This window comes from Pelodiscus sinensis, chromosome 2 (assembly GCF_049634645.1).
Source record: "Pelodiscus sinensis isolate JC-2024 chromosome 2, ASM4963464v1, whole genome shotgun sequence".
NCBI lineage: Eukaryota > Metazoa > Chordata > Testudines > Trionychidae > Pelodiscus > Pelodiscus sinensis.
Genome location: NC_134712.1, coordinates 35129694 through 35143226, shown reverse-complemented (window position 1 = coordinate 35143226; position 13533 = coordinate 35129694). Strand labels below are relative to the sequence as shown.

The window sequence follows — 13533 nt, the reverse complement described above, 5'->3', positions numbered from 1 at the left end:
TGTTAGTAGATAGGGGACTTCATCACCCCCCCATGCCCTTCCTGTTGCCCATGGGGAGCTCGGGGTTGAGGCTGTCCTGAACCAGTGGGGTGGGGGGAGCTTCCAGCCAGCCTCTTTAACCTGCCTGGCTGCCTGCTGCTTAGTGCGGCAGCCTGCAGGAAAGCCCCAGGAGCCCAGCCAAGTGCTCCAGCCAGCTGGCTTGTTCTTGCTGGAGCAGTATGCCAAGGCACACTGGCTTATTTTTGTCTCTGGTGTGAGGTGCTGTAGTTAGGGTTGCCAGGTGTCCGGTTTTGAACTGGACAGTCCGGTATTTGAGCTTTCTGTCCATGAAACAAATTGAAAAAATATATGTCCGGTAATTTCTAATTAAGTAAGTTTTATTATTATGAGTATCAGTATGTAGATGCGTACTGCCTGGCTAGTAGACATGCTCACACTGTGTGATCGTGTCTACCAGCAAGGCAGTATGCAACTATGCAGTAGAGAGGAGAGGGGTGGGGGCGGGGCTGGATGGAATCCCCAGGGCCGGAGTTGCCCATGCTCCCTGCCTGGACCATGCACAGGATGGGAAGCACCCTGGGATCTGCGTGTGCCCAGGCCAACCCCGTTCCCCCCCTCCCCCCCCAGCTGGTTCCCTCCCGGCCAGCCCCACTCCCTGCCGGATGGTTTCCCCCTGGCCAGCCCAGCTCCCCCAGACCATCTCCTGGCCAGCCCTGCTTCCTGCTGGCCAGGTTCCCCCCCCCACCCCCGATCTCCCCCAGCCAGCCCTACTCCCCCCGACCTCCTCCCGGCCAGCCCTGCTTCCCACTGGCTGGTTCCTGCCCCCGATCTCCCCTGGCCAGCCCAACTCCCCCAACTCTCTCCTGGCCAGCCCTGCTTCCCACCAGCCATTTCCCCAGCCAGCCCCACTCCCACCGATCTCCTCCCGGCCAGCCCTGCTCCCCCCTGCCCCATCTGAGATCAAGTGTGTCTGCTGTTTTTTTGAAGTCGTCTGTTAACCCTAGCTGTAGTTGTGGTGGTGGAGCTATGGGGAAAGGGGCATAACAATGGGGGTGGGGGAGATTTGTGCATGTTGGGATGCTGGGCAGTAGGAGGGTCTTTGTGTAGTACTGGCCAGCTGTGGTGGGACTAAGGGTGGGGGGTGGTGCTGGGCAGGGGTGGTAGTGGTGCTCAGGACACTGCATTTGTGTAGAAGGGGGGAGGCTGACTGGGGCAGCTGTGTGGTGTGACATAGGCTATGTCTACACTACAGAGTTTTTTCAGAAAAACAGCTGTTTTTCAAAAAAAAACCTTCATTTAGTCCACACTGCAATGGCGTTCTTTTGAGAGGGAAAAAAAAAAATCAAAAGAACAGAGGGGTTTCTCTGACATTGGTAAACCTCTTTCTACAAGGAAGAAGCCTTTTTCTGAGAGAGCTCTTTCGGAAAAAAGTGTGTGGATGGGGAAGAGGGAGTTATTTTGCAAGAAAAGGAAAGAGGAAAATGCACAGGTGCCCTGGTGGCCACTCCGTCCACAGTAATCACAGCTTACATGTGAGAGAGCGTCGATTCAGTGTTGATGCTCTCTTTCAAAAAAGAAGATCCTCGACGCACTTTGGCTGTGTGGACAATCTCTTTCGAAAGAAATTGTTTCGGAAGATCTCTTCTGGGAAAGCTTCTTCTGAAAGAAGCCTGCAGTCTACACGTAGCCATAGATCCATCTCTACAAGGGAGGAGTATGCTGGCAGTTCAGGGCTGGCTGGACTAGAGTGCACCTGGGCACTGCTGGTTTGTAAACAGGGCCCTTGTACTGGGTACAGACATGCCGTGCCATTTCCCTTTTCCCCTGACTTGCACCAAGAACTGACCTCCCCATGCCTATTCCATTGCCCCAGAGGGGCCCATGCATGTGTGTGGAGCCAGACCCACAAAAAGTTAATCCATCCCGGTCCCCTAGTGAAGGATATTGTGTGTTTCCTTGCATTCTCCTGATATAGCAAAATAATTTTTGATCTTCATAAATAGGACTGTTGTGAGTTCCTTCCTGTATATTTCATGAACTCTTGTAGACTACATAATCTTAGTTAGCGGATGGCGCCATCTGCAAATAGATTTAAATTGTAAGATACTGTGAGGGGGCCACTCACCAGCGTAGCGGGGGTCCGTCGTCTGTCCCCGGAATCAGTCCATTCCGCCCGCCCGGGCCTCCGCTCACGTGGTGTTTCCCCTCTGGACTCCTCCGGTCACGTCGTTCTCTTCGCCACACTGCCCTCCGGCAGTGCCCAAGTCACTCGCTCTGAGCCCCCCCTTCCGGGGGTTGGTGTCTCTCCAGCAGGCCTTGCCGCAGGCCTAGCAGGCTGGCCGGTTGGCTGTCCGAGCGCCCTGGCCCAGCCTGACTCTCTAGCCCTGCCCTAGCTCCAGGGAGCATCCTGCTCCCTCGGCAGCCAGGCTCACACTGCCTTCTCTGAAGCAGCCCTTCCCTTTTATGGCTCCCAGCTGGGCCTTAATTGGCCAACACCACCCAGCTGGGCTGAACTCCCAGGGCCTGCTCCAGGCTGGGGTTTGGCTCTTAAAGGGCCAGTACAGGGCAGCTGCCCTGTTACAGATACACAATGGTCCGCCAGGGAGATAGTATTTCCTACCAACACTTAAACAGTTATTACCTTCTGGTGTCTTGTCTTACATACCTTAAAAGCACAATTTTCAGTACAGATACATAACTTTAAAAATAATACCCTGACATAGATTTTGCAATGGTTTATGATGACCAACCAGCAGGCTATGGTCTCTCAGCAGAGATCTTGCATGCTAACTTTTTGGCTAAATATTATGCAGACATCAGCCCCTGAGCACTCCTTATGCCCTGTGCCAGTTGTCATCAAGGGCTCTTTGTGTCATATTCATGACAAAGAAATCATCTCTGCTAACTTTCATGTCTATGCTCCAAAGCATGTTGGCACCATAGCCTCTCAAAGAAAAGGTCACCTGAATGTAACATGAGCAAAATAATATATTCTCCCTTAGCCTTGTTCTAGGAAACAGCTGAACCATTTGGGCTGAATTAAAATAAATAAAAAAAATCAGCCTGAGGTAGACACCAAGAATGGAAAATGTTAGTCCAAGTTGTTGAAATTTGGCAATGTAATAAGCGACTGAAAACAGGATGTTGGGAAGTTTTATTAACAGGCTACCAAACCCATCTGTAATTAGGCGACTGATTGAAAAAATTGCTACCCTATTCTACAGCATCCTGCCAAAACATTGCACTACCACCACTGGAAGATATAGTCAAATTCTATTCATTGTTACATGAATGTTTTCAGTGGAATTACAACAGAGTCACATGTCATATAACTAAAAAAAGAATGCGACCCTTAGTATTCCATACTATACTTCTGAACTATTCTAGATCTTTTTTTTTTTAAATAAAAAAGGCACATGCTACAAGCACAAGAGATTTGAATGCTTTGGAGAATCTTCAGCTACACACTTGAAGTCTGAACTAAACCCCAATCCATGACATTTTGAGGTTTCCTCATCCGCATTAAAAACTTAATTTAGAAAATGTCAAATAAGAGAGACATGGAACAAGCTTTATTTTTAAATATTTATGGTTCAGTCCATTATTTTATGTAATGAACAGCCTCTTACTCCCCAAACAGCCCAGTTATTTATTGCAGGAAAGAGACTAGTGTGCATGTTCATTAATAACTATTTTAGAACCCATTATATAATATGGAGTGGTCACACAGTTTTACGCAGCCAGAGCCTTTTGAGATAGAGATCACACAAATCCTCTCTAACAGCCCTTTTCTGTCATGTCACATCTGAGTTTTTACACAATCTAATTTAACAGAACCACCAAATTTCGCATGTGGCTCACTGAATAACCATGTGATCTTACTTCTGGAATTCTGGTCCTTCCTTCCTTCCTTCCCACCTCTCTCTTACATTCCTCACTTGTTCTGTCATGGCGGAATCTGGGACCTGCCCAATTCTGGAAATATTCATGGGAAAATGTGAGCAGCCCGATTGACTTGGAGGCTGTTTGCAAGATTGGAGCCTTTTGACAGCACAACTGACAGCACACAGGTGGATTGTTGCAATCAGTGAAATGCCGCACAGCTGCGATAGTCCACCCACATACTCTCTGCAAGCTCAGGGTTGTAAGTTCTTTTTTCCAAAGACCAAGTCTCTGCTTGTTTCCGTGGAGCCCTACATTCACTTATAAAAAAGGAATACACATATATACTGTCACAATTTAATGTCAATCCATAAGAATCCCTATATTGTAAGTAGCTTATATCAGATATTCTATTATAGAGCATGTGGCTGTCAGCTCCCCCATACTCATCGATGTAAAGATTGCCTAACACTTGCCATTTTAAAAGTTTGTGCAACCTTTTGAAAGAAGCTTTATCACTTTCTGTGTCTATAGCTAGTCTTTGAAAATGGGAATGGGTAAAGGAAAACACCTTGCCCTGCTCTTTGGCATGGGGCCATGACAAACAGCTGTCTCTGGAGCGTAAGGGCAGTTTATAATCTGTTCCTCACATATTCCAGGCCATCTCCTTACACCCTGGCTGTGCGGCAGGGATGCTTGGGGTCAGACACTTGCTCTGGTGATGGCCACATGCCTTCAGGTTGTAGGTGACAGGAATCAGCTCCTCCCTCTCCCTCTCTTATCAGGGTTATGATTCCCCTCCAAGTCTGAACAGCAAAGCCTTCTGGTTGGTGTTGTCTCCCTGTGCTGGACCTGCTGCCCACTCTCACTCTCCACAGCTGTTCTCTGCATCCACTGTGGACTGCTCCAGCGCAGTTCTACCTCGGCCCAATGGCTGCTCTTTCTGGCTCTTCTGGTTCTGGTTGCTATAATTCTCCTCTCAGAACAGGCCTGCTCTCTGGGTTGCTTCTCTGGCTTTTGTCTCTGGCAGGCACATTGCTGCTTTCCAGCTCAGTTTGGACCTACTCTGCCTGACCCAGGCAATTCCAGCTCTCACAGAGCACAAGATCCCTGGTTTCCTGAGCCAGCCTGCCCAGTTAGTCAAGTTGAGCTGGAGCATTGGCGTATCTCTGTTGTTCCTGGGGACTAAGTCTCAGGGTCCTTATTCTCCCATCAGACACTGGGAGCTAGCCAACCCACTTGTGATGGTCTCCTGCCATGCTATATGAAATTGTCTTATATAAACAAATATGCATAACTCAGAGATGCTTTGGACAAAATACATCATGTATCCTATCAATTTTAATACCACAATCTGCTGTATCTGTAGATCTTGTTTTGGTGTATCACTTGTGTATGTAAAGTTAGGAATATGGAGTATGGAAAGCTTTATGGTTTTAAATGTGCAAATGAAAGCCATCATGGTTGTTTCCAATGCATGGACACCTTAATGACTGGGTGAGCAACTTAACGACTTGAGAACAGCCTCGTTTGTCCTTTAAGTCTAAGCAGGGGTTGGTCTCAGGAAGACGTGACCACCCCAGCTGGTAGGGGGATACCAGTTTGACCAGGTAATTTTCCATGGAAGGTGAGAGAGAGAACAACAGGTTCCTACCCAAAGTGGAATCTATAAAACAATGTGAAGCTATCTGTCCATTTGTCTTTGGCTGGTGTGACATACCCAAGAAGGGAGCCAACAACTCAGGTAAGAGTAAAAGATCTTCCTTGGCTTGAAGGCTTGCCCAGAATAAGAACAGTTTTAGAGTAAGTTTGCAATAAGCTTTAGTGTATTAGAACTAGCTATGCATTTTATTTTAAATTTGTAATTTACTTTGCTCTGTCAGTGTTCACTTGCAACCACTTAAGTCCTACTGTTTATACTTAATAAAATTACTTTTATTTACTATCAACCAAATAATTGCTACCTGGGGGAGCAATCAGTGTGTACATCCTCCTCTTATTATAAAAGGGGGTTTACCTGAATGAGCTTTCAACGTGTGAAACTCACACAGTGAAAGACAGATCTATTTGGGGTTTGGAACCCATTTGGGGCTTTCCAGAATGCAGAGCTTTTGAACACCATTCCCCTCAGAGCTAAGTGATTCAGTGCCTGCATTGCTCTTGGGGATAGGGGGGTGATCTCAGATCTGTGACTTGTCTGAGGGAGACCAGGAGATCTGGCCCAGCAGGATAGGGTGGTGAGGAGCCCCAGGCTAGGTCTAGACTGAGGCGTTTTTGTGGAAAAAGCTACGCAAAATGCGCTCCGCTTCCCCTCCACCCCCCCGGAAGAGGCTTTTCCCCATCTAGACAGGGCCAAATAGTGGAAAAGCCTCCTCTTTTGGCAGAGCCCTTATGCCTCATGAAACAAGGTATACAGGGGCTCCACGAAAAAAAGCAGAAGAGCAAACGCGTTACTTGGACACGGTGGGGTTTTTGCGGGATACCAAACTCCGTAGTCTAGACATAGTCCCAGAGAGCAAGGTGAGTGTTCATGGTGACTGCAATCGACTAGTTGACCCTGGAGCCTCTGCCAGTTTATTGTGATTTCTGGGTTGCTAAAATCCAGCAGGGCTCAGGCAGTCTGTCTGCATGCACCAGCCCCAGGCCACTCCTGGAAGCGGCCAGTTGTTGGCAAGGCTCTGCGGCTGTGGACAGGATGGAGGTGGCTCTGCACACTGTCCCCATCCTCAGCACTGTCCCTGCAGCTCCTATTGGCTGGCAGTAGAACTTGCTGGCATGGGCAGCACAGGAAAACATGCTGTCTGAGAGCCGTGCCAGTAGCTGCCACTTCTGGGAGCAACATGGAGCCACAGCATGCAGGCAACCTGACAGAGCCCTGCTGCACTGCCAGCCAGAAGCCATCTATGGTAAGCACCTCCCAGCCAGAGCCTGCACCTGGCACTCCCTCCTGCTCCCCAACCCTCTGCCCCAGGTCAGAATCCCCTCCTGCACCCAAGGCAAGTTTAGTGTTTAATGTCATAATTGTGATCATTTTGTTTTAAATTAGGAAAAAAGACTTGTATGCAGAGGCCCCACAAGATCTAATAGCACACAGGAGAGTTAATCCAACCCTGCATGAGACAATCTTTAATTAAAGATTATTTTTGAATTCCTGGAGATTCCAGAATAATTCTGGAGGGTTGGCAACCCTAACTAGTGACTCCGCTAACTGAAAAAACCAGAGAGATAGAAATGAAGGTTCATGAAACAAAACTAGAAAAGGAAGAGTTACTCACCTGTGCAGTAATGTCTGTTCTTCGAGATGTGTGTCCCCGTGGGTGCTCCACGACAGGTGTTGGGCTCATCCCGGTGCCGCAGGTTGGAGAGTTTTCCTTAGCAGTAGCCCCCGCCGGACTGTGCATGCGCAGATGCCGCCTCGCGCCCTTTCTGTGGAGTGCGGTCCGGCCCACCAGTTCCTCCTAGCCGGAACCATCTGAAAGACAAAGAGAACAGTTCCGAAGCAGAGAGGAGGGCGGGTTGTGGAGCACCCACGGGGACACACATCTCGAAGAACAGACGTTACTGTACAGGTGAGTAACCCTTCCTTCTTCGTCGAGTAGTGTCCCCGTGGGTACTCCACTACAGGTGAATACAAAGCAGTGGTCCGATGTAAATGATGTGCTTTGGAATCAAGGTCTCTGCATTGTGATAGGACTGCCTGGGCCATCGCAGCATCGGTTGTTAGCATGCTTGCGGGGGCATAATGCCTGGCGAAGGTCAAGGTGGAGGACCAGGTAGCCGCACGGCATATGTCTTGCAGTGGTACACCTTTCAGGAAAGCCGTGAAGGTTGCAATCCCTTTAGTAGAATGTGCCCTTGGTTTATGAGGTAACGTTTTATTACGCAAGGAATAATAGCAAGTGATGCAGGATACAATAAGAGTGGAAATGCACTGTGCAGAAAGTTGCTGGCCCTTAGAACGGTCCACTATGGATAATAGAAGACGCTGCGACTTTCAAAAGGGGTGCATTCTTTCCAGATAAAAAGCAAGCGCTCTTCTGATGTCTAGCGTATGTAAGCGCATCTCCTCCATGTTGGAGAGCGGTTTAGGGTAAAAGGTAGGTAAGGTTATAGGTTAGTTTATGTGAAGCGGAGAGTTGACCTTTGGCAGGAAGGCAGAGTGAATGCGCAGTATTACCCCCCGCTTGGTGAATAACATATATGGGGGATCAGCAGAGAGTGCTGCCAGTTCATTCACGCACCGTGCGGAGATGATGGCAAGCAAGAACGTCACTTTCATCGTGAGTGTGTGTAGATAACATGTCGCAAATGGTTTGAAGGGAGGACGAGTCAGAGTGTCCAGGACTAGACCTAGGTCCCACTGTTCCAGGGGAGGTTTGTGAGGGGGATACAAGTTTGCGATACCCTTTAGGAATCTTTTGGTCAGTGGGTTAGCGAAGATTGACCAACCATCAATGGGCGGACGAAAGGCAGAAATCACTGCCAGGTGGACCTTAAGCGAGGAGCTCGCTAGTCCTCCGGTCTTCAATTGTAGAACACAGTCCAGTATCTGCTGTACCGATATTGCTAGAGGATCGACAGCCCTTACCTCACATCAGGACTGAAATCGACACCATTTGTGAAGGTAGGTCTTTTGGGTGGTCTGGTATCTACTATGTATGAGGACGTCTTTCACTGCCTGAGAGCAAGTCGTTTCTGGGCCCTGGAGCCAGCTAGGAGCCAAACCGTGACATCCAAATGGTCAATGTGAGGATGAAGGAGCTACCCGTGCCGTTGCGACAGTAAGTTGTGTAACCGCAGAAGCTGACATCTCTGTTAGCTGAGATAGTATTCTGGCCCCGACAGATCTGGCTATCATTATCACTGTTGCCCCATCTGTAACTATTTTCTCCAGCTCCCATCGAATGAGTGGGATGGGGAGAAAGGTGTAGAGTAAGTCATGAGGTCCACAGTCGATAAGGAAGGCATCCCCCAGGGAAGCTGTGTCTATTCCTGCTCTTGAACAATAGCGGCGGCACTTCCTGTTGACCCGAATGGTGAAAAGTTCTATGGTGGGATACCCACAATGCTTGAAGAGGTTGCAGACTACTTCGTCGAGCAATTCCCACTTGTGCTGCAGGGGAAAGGCCCTGCTGAATGCATCGGCAATAGTATTGTTCCTGCCAGGGAGGTAAGCAGCAGTGAGTGTGATTCCATGCTGGACAGCCCAATTCCATAAGTGGATGGATTCGGCACAGAGGGATTGGGATCTGGCATCACCCTGCCGATTGATGGAGTAGACAGTGCAAATGTTGTCGGTGAGAATTTGCACTTTGATGCCTCGTATTACATGCAGGAAGTGTTTGCAGGCGTTGGACACAGCTTGCAGCTCCAGAACGTTTATGTGCAATAGGGACTCCTGATGTGTCCAAAGCCCCTGAGCAGGATAGTAATGCATATGAGCTCCCCAACCAATTAGGGATGCATCTGTGGTGATTTGTGCAGCTGGTTTCAGGGTGTGAAAGGGGATGCCCGATAGGATATTCTTCAGGTTGAGCTGCCACAGTAAGGAGTCTTTCATGTGCTTTGGGACAACCACAGAATTGCGTGTGTTCTGGTTGCCCGGTGTGTATATGGTGAGTAACCAATGTTGAAGGCACCTCAGATGGAGTCTCACGTGGGGCACCACATAAGTGGTGGCCGCCATGTGACCCAGCAGTTTCAGGCAGGTAAGTATGGGTGTTTTGGGAGCAGCAAGTAAAGTGTTCCCGAGGTCTTAGATGGTATGGAACCTGTCCAGGGACAGATTCGCTGTAGCGGCTATGGAATCCAGCCTCACCCTGATGAACTCGAGACTGGGAAGGCGCCATAGAAGACTTCAGGAGACTGATAATGAGCCCTAGGGCTTTGAACATGACCCTGGACGTGTTGACTGCTGCCTTAGCTTTGTCTGCAGAAAGGACCTTCAGCAGGCAGTCGTCCAAATAAGGAAAGATGGTGACGCCGAGGCGTCGGAGGTAGGTGGCTATGACTGCTAGGGTTTTGGAAAATGCTCTCGGTGCTGCCGAGAGGCCAAAAGGTAGCACTTTGTACTGGTAATAGTCTTCACCCAATGTGAAACAGAGGAACCTCCTGTGAGCTGAGTGCACAGTTATGTGGAAATAAGCATCCTGCAGATCAAGGGACGCGAACCAATCCCATTCATTCAGAGCTGGAATGATAGGGGCTAACGTGACCATCTTGAATTTTTGTTTTCAAAGGTAGCGGTTGAGTCTGCGGAAATCCAGGATAGGCCTCCACCCACCAGACTTCTTTTGGGTGAGGAAGTACCGGGAATAGAAGCCTTTCCCTCTGAACTGCTTCAGCACTGTCTCCAATGCCCTGATGGTAAGGAGACGTGTGACCTCTTGGTACAAAAGAGGTTCATGAGCTGGGTCCCTGAAGAGGGACGGGGTAGGAAGGAAAGGAGGGGGCTGGGTAGAGAATGGAATGGTGAAACCGGATGTGACGATTTATCTGACCCAACGCTCTGTGGTTACCTCGAACCAACGGAGGTGGTACGGTCTCAACTGGTGATGGAATAACGTGGTTGTGTTGTGTGGAGCCTCTGTAAGGGGAATAGCACGCAGTCCCTCGATCGACACGTCAAACCTGCTGCCGAGGGTGCTGTTGGTTAGACACTTTGCCTGGTTGTTGGCAGCGTCTCTGTGTACACTGTCTCTGCCTCGGCTGATCATATGGTCTGAAGCAGGGTGCAGCATATGAGAAAGGTCTCTGCTTATTGTAAGACCAAATCCCTTGTGCCTGTATGGTGGCGTATACATTCCAAGCGTCCTCAGTGTGAGTCTTTGCCGGAATGGAAGACCTGATTGGTGTTCTGAGCGAACAGCGATTGACGGTCGAAACGTAGGTCCTCTACTTTTAGTTGGAGGTCCTTCGGTACTGATGCCAGGTGGAGCCAGGAAGCGCGCCGCATGACCACCAATGTCGCTGTGGGTCGAGAGGCAGTGTTGGCAATATCTAGGGCAATTTGCAGTGCTGTATGGGCTGCTGTGTAGCCCTCTTGCACTACTGCCTTCAAAATTTGCCTTTTAGTCTCAGGTAGAAATTCCAGGAGAGCATCCAGTTTAGTATAATTATCAAAATCATGATTGGTGAGGAGAGCCATGTAGTTTGCCATCCTGAGGGTTTCCGTGGCAGAGGAATAGACTTTTCTGTTCAACAAATCCAAGCACTTTGCCTCCTTATCAGTTGTTGCTGCTCTACCCTGTGCTGTCTTTGATCTTTGTTGAGCAGCATCCATAACGACGGAGTTGGGCTGAGGGTGCGTGAATAAGAATTCAGTGTCCCTAGGAGCTACACAGTATTTCTTATCAGTATGTCTGTTTGTCGGTGGCACAGAGGATGGAGTTTGCAAGATGTCATTGGCAATTTCCAAGATGGCCTCGTTGAAGGGGGGGCGCTAGCTTGGATTTCTGGGATGGTTGTAGACTTTTTAACAGACGGTACTGTTTCTGTGGCATGTCCGTGGTGTGCAGTTCCTGGGATTGGGCTACCTTTTTGAACAGCTCTTGTAACTGTTTGTAATCATCTGCAGGAAGGAGTGACCCTGGAATACTGCATCGTCCGGTGAGGACGACGACTGATCAGTGGGGTAGACCATATGCTGTTGCTCACGGTGGGAGGGAAGATTATCATCCCTTTCCCTTTCCCTTTCCTACTTCCTGGCTCGAAGTAGAGGGTGCATCACCTGTGGGTGTCGGAGGAGCCTGTCTAGGAGGTGGGATGTCATGGGTCAGGTGCTGTGGAGACTGGGATTGCCTGGGTCTCAGTGATCCAGATGCAGAATATATCGCACTACGTGAGCGTGGACGTTCACGATAGTAGTAAGTGTAGTGCCGGCTGTGATGGTTATATGTTTGAGGGCAGTGCCTTGGAGAGGAGTGCACTCCTGTAGTGGCAAGAATATCGTGACGTTGGTGACCTCGGTGATCTTGACCGCACTGTGTAGTGTGAAGGTGAATGAGGGCAGTGGGATCGGTAGTAACGATGAGGTGAGCATGATCGACACGGGGGATCTCTGATAACGTCATGGAGGTGAAACATGAAGTCACAGACATGAACACTTTGAGCAGTAGGAAGGTGGAGAAGGCTTAGGAGAAAAAACAACCACCTCAGGACTTGGTGTTGGTATGCATATGTGCCTAGACTTGCGCTGCACCTTAGTAGGCATTGTAGAGGCATGCGCAGGAGGTGGAGCTGAACGCACAGGGCTAGTCGGAGCTGAGGTGAGGGATCTCGGTTCCGACCTCTCTCGGTGCCAAGGTGGCATTAGTGGTGCCGGCACGGATGATGTCGGCCCTGCCAAAGACGCTGGGATTGGTGCTGAGAACATCGGCGCCGGGCGCGAATGATGTGGTGATGCCGCTCGCTTCAGCACCGAGACTGTCAGTGCCGAGGGGGTTGCTCTCGGAACGGCATGAGGCTCTCTTGGTGCTGTCACCGGTGCCGATTTGGGTCGCGGTGCCAGGTCGGATGGAATCGCAGGGCTAGGCGCGGATGTACTGTGGCCTTTGGGTGCCTAAGCCGTGGCATGCTTAGGCAGCAATCCCGACGTGTTCAGTGCATCTCCCGCACTGACACGCCTGGCAGGGACAGGGGTCCGCTTGTCATGGGACCTATGCGCCACAGGCGCCTCGTCCATCGAGTGCTCTGTGGTGGGCGGCTGCAATGCCTTGTTGAAGAGAAGCATCTTTAGCTGCATCTCCCTGTCCCACCTCGCGCAGGCAGTTAATTTAGAGCATTGCGTGCACTTTTGGGGAATATGACCCTCCCCAAGGCACTTAATGCAGTGGGAGTGGCCGTCTGACGCTGGCATGGTGTCCCGGTATGACATGCACTTTTTAAACGCAGGGGAACCGGGCATGATGGCACCACTACCAAACCTAAGTCCTTCTTCCTCTCTCCTTTTTTGTTGTTGTTGTTGTCAAAAAGCGGTGAATTGTGTATAACTATACACAGAAGAAAACTTTTTTTTTGGGGGGGGGAGAACAAACTGGAACTAGAACTACTGGGAAGGGGCTAAACTGAGACGAAAAAAACAGAACTTTCTACTTAAAATTTTTCTCTCTCTCTCTTCAGAATGGAGGAAGAGCTCGTCCGGATTCCATCTGCAGCCGTGGACAGTTAGAAGGAACTGGCAGGCCGGACTGCGCTCCACAGAAAAGACGTGAACGGCACGAGTCGGCATCTGCGCTTGCGCGGTCTGGCGGGGACTACAGCTAGGAAAACTCTCCAAGCTGCAGTGCCAGGACGACCCCGACACTTGTAGTGGAGCACCCAGGGGGACACTAGTCGACAAAGAAATTCACAGTTAGACAAACACAAAAATCGGGAGGAAGTGGCGAGGAACAAGCTAGACAAAGGACGTAATAACTTTACGGTGCAAATAAGATTATTTCAAATGTATGGATGAAAATGTAGTATAAGTGCTAAGTACTATATCATTAAAAAATTGAAGAATTTATTGTTAAGATTTCCTATTTTTATTTTTTTTAAATAAGTAAATGGCGTGGATTTTGCTTATCAGCCCATGCAAATACACCTGATGACATGTGAAAAACAAATCCAAATCAAGTTTAAATTAGAAAGTCACAAATGCTGTAGATGAGA

General features: G+C 49.3%; 1 long non-coding RNA gene across 1 annotated transcript in view; it reads left to right on the top strand.

The window, feature by feature from the left end:
* Positions 1 to 13140, top strand: part of LOC142826974 (uncharacterized) — a 56513-nt gene extending 43373 nt beyond the window's left edge. The window contains exons 2-3 of the long non-coding RNA XR_012901285.1: positions 10122 to 10248; positions 13003 to 13140. This is a non-coding gene — a long non-coding RNA (uncharacterized LOC142826974). The remainder of the gene's footprint in view (positions 1 to 10121; positions 10249 to 13002) is intronic.
* The last annotated feature ends 393 nt before the right edge of the window (positions 13141 to 13533 follow it).